Consider the following 7,233-nt stretch of genomic DNA (forward strand, 5'->3'; position numbering starts at 1 on the left):
CCATTCTGCTCCCTTTGGCCTCCACAATTTGAATTTGTCCCTATGGTAGTTTCATGAGTCCAGAATTCCTGATGGGACATCCCAGAGCTGCTCCTCATCCACACAGGATGTGGGGCTGGGATGCTCCATTTGCAACGTGGGGAATCTCTCCTGATCTTCTCATGTGCTGCAAACACAGATGAAGTTGTAGAGCAGTTTGATGTCTAAAGACTGAACCCTTATTTTGATGCCCAGCCCAGTGCCAAACCCCTCAAACCCTACAACAAGGTTTTAGGCAGGGTCCCAGTTTGCTTTTCCATCCCAGGGAGGATTTGGCAGCAGTTTTTCTGGAGAGGGGACGTGCAGTGGGGGAGGCTCAGGCCCATTGTATTTCTTGGAGCTGTTAATGAGCCTGTCTACAGCCACCCTAAAATAAGAAAGTGAGCTGTGTTCAGTCTGCTGATGGTTATCTGCATCTTATCTCAGATTCTTCCCCACCAAACAGGGGAACTGGAGCAAAGTTCCGTGCTGCCCATCAGGTGCTCTGGAGTGGAGTCACGAGGCCAGAGCACCAGCAAACTTCTGGAAAACCCAAAGCTAACCCTTATTCAAGACTATTTTTAGTAGCCCATCAGCTGCTGCTGGGGAACACACCAGGAGAGGGGCTGGGAGTTGTGGGGAGGCATTGCCAAGCCCCCCCCAAAGGGTCAGCTTGTCCAAGCTCTGCAATCACTGCTGCCCCATTAAGAAATGTTTGCTAAGGCTGGACTTGGGTCTGTCAGTGCAGAGAGAGGCAAATAAAAGTGAAATCCCCAAAAGGGGCCCAGATTCTGCCCTCTGCAACACCACTGTAAAGAATCAGTCCACATAAGGCTTAAAAGTCATTAAAAAAAAATTAGTTGCCAGATGTGATCCTGATAAAGAGTTTTGTGCTGCTTGGCAAATTGGGTATTTAGATTGACACAGGGGTCATCCCTCAAGCATGTGCCTCAGTGACCCATGGGGTAGGAAGCTTTGTGGTCATGGACCCCTTCTTGGCATCCCAAATATTGGTCAGATGCATCCAATTTACCAGCCCTCATCCAGCCCAGTCTGGTTTGAAAGCAGTCAAGTTTCACAACCCTGCTGTTTGTCCATAATTTAATTGAGTTCCCCTAAATCTTCCTGGCCCTTGACATGATTAGAGGATCCCACTTCACATTGTTATGAAAAGAAGGGGGAAAAAAAAAAAAAAGATAAATTTCAAATGACCCAAATACAACAAAAAGCTTGAAAATGTCACCTCTGGATTTCACCGAGAAGCTCAAAATGTAAAATCTGTAGAAAAGTACATTTTTTAATTAAACCTGCAGATTTGCTGAAGCCCAAGGAGGGTGAGAGGTGACCCTGGGACACCTTGTGTGCAGTCCCAGTTGTGCCTCTGCCTTCACTTGCCCACCTCTGAACTCAAAAAAAGAGAATAACAGCACCATCTGCTGCCCTTCCTCTGCACTTGCTTGGAGAAACCAAACCCTTCAGCTCCATCCCAGCATCTCCAGCAGGTCCTGGTTGTACTGATGGAGAAATCCGAGCAAACTTGGACTGCAAAAATCCAAAGCAGCATCTTAATTACAAAAGACTCACTTTAATTAATTATCAGAAAATCACAGCCTTGAATAATCCACTTCTTCCTCAACCTGTGGTGTTAAAAAGGGTTTCAATACAGCATTATTTACAACAGTTCCCTTAAATCCTTTATGGGCTTACCTTAAGGGGCTCTGTCTCATTCCTAATTTCTCCTGGGCAGAGATTTCACCATCATTTTCACCACCAGGAGCAGTGAATGAAGGAGGGGACACACAGCCACTCCTTTCCAACCTGCTAAAACCCAGCTCTGTGCTCCGTGCTGGCAAACTCCCAGGAGTTTGTTTGGAAGTCAAACTCCCAGGAGTTTGTTTGGAAGTTTGGCATGGTTTAATTCTGCTTCCAGATCAGGAGCTAAATGAAAGGCCTGTTAGAAAGAGGAAAAGGTCCACACTGGAGTTTTTAGCCCCCAGTTGATTACCAGTTAACTGGGAGTAGTTAACAGGTTTGTAATGTCTGCTCTGGACCCTTCCCAGGTGTTTGTTGCAGGATGCAAACATTTGGGGTTTATAATATAAACAGCTTCCCCTACATTTATTTTTCTATCTCAATAACCTGCCTGAAAATCCTCAGCATCCAAATGAAAAGTGAAAGGAAAATAAATAATTTAATTTAATTTTTTTTTCCCCCTCCCATGTCTAGACTAAACCATTTTATGGGCCACTCCATAGCTTCTGGCATCACCTTCAAAGGGTGAAACCCCCTGACAATGAACGTGGGTGCTGATGGGGACAGGTGTCTGGTTGGGGACATGCAGAAAAGGTGATGCTGAGCCACCTCTTTGGTGGTGGCATCCTTAGGCTTGAGCCAAGCTGCTGCTCTGGTGGTAGCAGAGATGCTGGGGAAGGAAACTGGGGTAGGAAAGAGAAGGTTTTGAAAGATAAAAACTGATGCAAGACAAGATCTGATGCAAAAAATAGAGGCAGGAATGGTGGGGGAATGATGCAAGAAAAAATGAAGGTTGGAGCCCCACCTGGGAGGGTTCCTTTGTGACTCCTCTCTTGCACAAGTGTATGATGTGAAAATGAAGATGCACCAGGGAAAAGCTCCCAAATCCCTCTTGCTGCCTCCTCAGAGCTGTGAGGGCCAAGCCAGGGATTTGTACACAATGCACAAGTCCCTGGGCTTATCTGCTCCCAGGTCTTTATCCTGATAATTCATTGTCTGCTCTCCTGGAGGGTTTTAAAGTGTTTGCAAGGGCTCAGCTGGACCCTCCCCAAATATTTGGTTCAGGACAGAGATCAGGGGTCTGATCTCTGTGGCTTCATCCCATGAAATGAAGGGATGGGATGCAAAGGGATGGGGTGTAAAGGGATGGGATGTAAAGGGATGGGATGTAAAGGGTGGGATGCAAAGGGATGGGATGTAAAGGGATGGGGTGTAAAGGGATGGGATGTAAAGGGATGGGATGTAAAGGGATGTGATGCAAAGGGATGTGATGTAAAGGGATGGGATGTAAAGGGTGGGATGTAAAGGGATGGGATGTAAAGGGATGGGGTGCAAAAGGATGGGATGCAAAGGGTGGGATGCAAAGGGATAGGATGTAAAGGGATGGGATGTAAAGGGTGGGACGCAAAGGGATGGGGTGTAAAGGGATGGGGTGTAAAGGAATGGGATGTAAAGGGATGGGATGTAAAGGGTGGGATGCAAAGGGATGGGATATAAAGGGATGGGGTGTAAAGGGATAGGATGCAAAGGGTGGGATGTAAAGGGATGGGATGTAAAGGGATGGGGTGTAAAGGGATGGGATGTAAAGGGATGGGATATGAAGGGATGGGATGCAAAAGGATGGGGTGTAAAGGGATGGGGTGTAAAGGGTGGGATGTAAAGGGATGGGGTGTAAAGGGATGGGATGTAAAGGGTGGGATGTAATGAACTGAGAGGGAATCCTGGGATCTGGGACTCTGCAATCGACACACGTGCCTGGATCGATTGATGTTTGGGGGAATCGATTGGTAAACCTCGGATCTGTATTTCTGCAATCGGCTGGTTAGCCTGGGATCCACGATTCAGGGATCGATTTTCAGCCTAATGCCAAAATCAATTGTCCCGAATTTAATCCCGGGATCAATCGATGATTCTGTGATCGACAGAGGTGAATGGTTCTGCAATTGATTAGTAATCCTGGGAGCCGTGTTTTTTTTTTTTTCCATTGATTTTGGTTTCTTGTCAGGATTATGAATCAATCACAGAAACATGGATTCCAGGCCTATCTGTTGCACACAGAGCCATCGATCGACCCAATTGCCTCTATTGATCCCCAAATCATGGATTGATTCCAGGATTTTCTATTGATTACAGATTCATTAATTCCAGGTTTAGGGGTAGAAAAGGAAAGGAAAATGAAAAAGAAAAAGAAAGGAAAAGAAAAAAAAGGAAAAAGGAAAAAGGGAAAAAGGAAAAGGGAAAAGGAAAAGAAAGGAAAAGAAAGGGGAAAGGGGAAGGGGAAGGGGGAGGGAAAGGGAAAGGGAAAGGAAAAGGGAAAGGGAAAGGGAAAGGGAAAGGGAAAGGGAAAGGGAAAGGGAAAGGAAAAGGAAAGGGAAAAGGAAAAGGAAAAGGAAAAGGAAAGGAAAAGGAAAAGGAAAAGGAAAAGGAAAAGGAAAGAGGAAAGAGGAAAGAGGAAAGAGGAAAGAGGAAAGAGGAAAGAGGAAAGAGGAAAGAGGAAAGAGGAAAGAGGAAAGAGGAAAGAGGAAAGAGGAAAGAGAAAGGAGAAAGGAAAAAGAAAAAGGAAAAAGAAAAAGGAAAGGGGAAACAGGGAAAGGGGAGAGGGGAAAGGGGAAAGGGGAAGAGGAAGAGGAAGGGGAAGGGAAAGGGAAAGGGGAAAGAGGATAGGGAAACGGGAAAGAGGATAGGGAAAGGGGTAAAGGGAAAGGGGAAAGGGGAAGGGGAAGGGAAAGGGAAAAAGGGAAAGGGAAAAGGAAAAGGAAACGGAAAAGGAAGGAGAAAGGAAAAAAAAAAAAAAAGGAAGAAAAGGAAAAAGGAAAATGGAAAAACCAACCAAACCACACTTCATCATCATTTCTTCCTCAGGGATCCAGAAGCCCCAGAACTGCCCTCAGGAGCACACAATACACAAGAATTGCCCTAAAAGGCACCTGTAGGATGACATCCTGCATCCCAGCTGGACCAAAAGCTGCAGCAGGGTGATGTCCTTTATCACCCCTTCTATCCCACTTTGCCCCAAAACCATTTGCAAGGTCATCATGATGCCCCAGCTCCCAAATTAACCAGTAAATTCCTAACATCCCCTTGGAAAAAACTTGCAGCATGTAGTGGAGCAGAGAGAAAAATTCTACTGGTGCACAAAGTTGCAATAAGAGGGAAGTTCAAGTGATTTCCCTGCTTATAAAAGCAGTGGTATCAAACAGGCTATAACATTAAATTCCTGGGCCAGCACATGATGCAGCCTGAGCAGAGGCAATTCCACTGCATACACCCATGGGCATGGGCAGTCTGTTATGAGGCATCCCACAGGATTCTCCTGGAAAAGCTGTCAGCCCATGGATCAGCCAGGAGCACCCTGTGCTGGGTTAGGAACTGGCTGGAGGGCCGGGCCCAGAGAGTGGTGCTGAACGGGGCTGCATCAAAATGGCGGCCGGTCACTAGTGGTGTCCCCCAGGGATCAGTGTTGGGCCCAGTGCTGTTCAATATCTTCACTGATGATTTAGATGAGGGGATTGAGTCCATCATCAGCATGTTTGCAGATGACACTAAGCTGGGGGGGAGTGTGGATCAGCTGGAAGGCAGGAGGGCTCTGCAGAGGGACCTGGACAGACTGGAGAGTTGGGCTGATTCCAACGGGATGAGGTTCAACACGGCCAAGTGCCGGGTCCTGCACTTTGGCCACAACAACCCCATGGGGAGCTCCAGGCTGGGCACAGAGTGGCTGAGAGCAGCCAGACAGAGAGGGACCTGGGAGTTTGGATTGACAGGAAGCTGAACAGGAGCCAGCAGTGTGCCCAGGTGGCCAAGAAGGCCAATGGCATCCTGGCCTGGATCAGGAACAGCGTGGCCAGCAGGCCCAGGGAAGGGATTCTGCCCCTGTGCTCAGCACTGGTGAGGCCACAGCTTGAGTCCTGTGTCCAGTTCTGGGCCCCTCAGTTCAGGAAGGATATCAAGGTCCTGGAGCAGGTCCAAAGGAGGCAACTGGGCTGGTGAAGGGACTCGAGCACAGATCCTATGAGGAGAGGCTGAGGGAGCTGGGGGTGTTGAGGCTGGAGAAGAGGAGGCTCAGGGGAGACCTCATCACTCTCTACAACTCCCTGAAAGGAGGTTGGAGCCAGGGGGGGGTTGGGCTCTTTTCCCAGGCAACTCTCAGCAAGACAAGAGGGCAGGGTCTCAAGTTGTGCCAGGGGAGGTTTAGGTTGGAGATTAGAAAGAATTTCTTTCTGGAGAGGGTGATCAGACATTGGAATGGGCTGCCCAGGGAAGTAGTGGATTCTCCGTGTCTGGAGATATTTCAAAAGAGACTGGATGTGGCACTCAGTGCCATGGGCTGGGAACTGCAGTGGGAGTGGATCAAGGGTTGGGCTTGATGATCTCTGAGGTTCCTTCCAACCCAGCCAATTCCATGATTCTATGATTTACTGACACAAAGAACCCTTGGAGCTCTTGAGGTGTCCAGTTTCTGAAGGAAGAGATGTCCCAGCCAGCACTGGTCAAACTGGGAGGGTAGGAAGCACATGGGGTGAGTCAGATATGTTTGAGTCAGTGCTAAAAGTGATAGAACCAGAGTGTCCCTGCTCAGCTATTTTTAATATTTGCTTACTCACATTTACTGTACAAAAACCTTTACAGGAAAGGTAGTTAAAAGCTCTTGGAAGGTCTTAAAGCCATTTTTTTATGGCAAAAGCATAGTGATTTAAAGTGATGTCTTCAGTCCTGCCTTTTTTGAGATTTTTTAAATTTTTTTTTTAGGTCAGCATAGTTCTTACTGTGCTTGATGCTTCCAGAAGTACTGCAGGCCAGTATTGACAGCATTGTATCTCAGACCTACATGGATAACTTGGCACTGAACCTCCCAACCTTTGGGCCTTCCAAGCTGCTCAGCAGTGGCTCAGTTGAAGTGGAAAGGAGGGAGGAATAGTTTGGTGGTCCCTGGAGGTGCTTTTCTGCCTCACCAGCTGGAAGGCTTTAGTAAGGAACATGGTTTAATACAATCAAAAATACTTGCCTGGGTTTTAACTCACAATGGAATATACAAGTCAAGGCTTTCCAGTTGTAAAGTTCCACCTGGAATTTGTAGCATCCCTAAGGTGCTGCCCTTCCTTCTGAGGTACAGAAAATATTGCCTCCTCATGAAAGAGGCTTTGGGTCATTTGTTTTTAAGGTGGATGGGCAAGTGTAGGACTATTTTTGCAATATGTTGACTCTGAAGCCTGGGAAGCAGAGCAAACACCTTTATTGTGTTCAGCTTGTATCTTCTGATCATTAAAATACAAACATCTTTTTTGGCAAGGTGCTAATTTATTCAGTTTTGGGGGGTTTTTTTACATGGCAGTAAGGCACAGAAGCTGGAGAGGAATGGGAATCACAGAGTTTTCAGACCCTCAGCATCTCCTGCTGGCTTTGCCACAGGATCAGGTGAGTGCACTGGGAAAAAAGTCTTACCCCAGATTGGTTCCTGGTGGT

The sequence above is a fragment of the Calypte anna genome, chromosome 8 (assembly GCF_003957555.1).
Source record: "Calypte anna isolate BGI_N300 chromosome 8, bCalAnn1_v1.p, whole genome shotgun sequence".
In the NCBI taxonomy this organism is placed as follows: domain Eukaryota; kingdom Metazoa; phylum Chordata; class Aves; order Apodiformes; family Trochilidae; genus Calypte; species Calypte anna.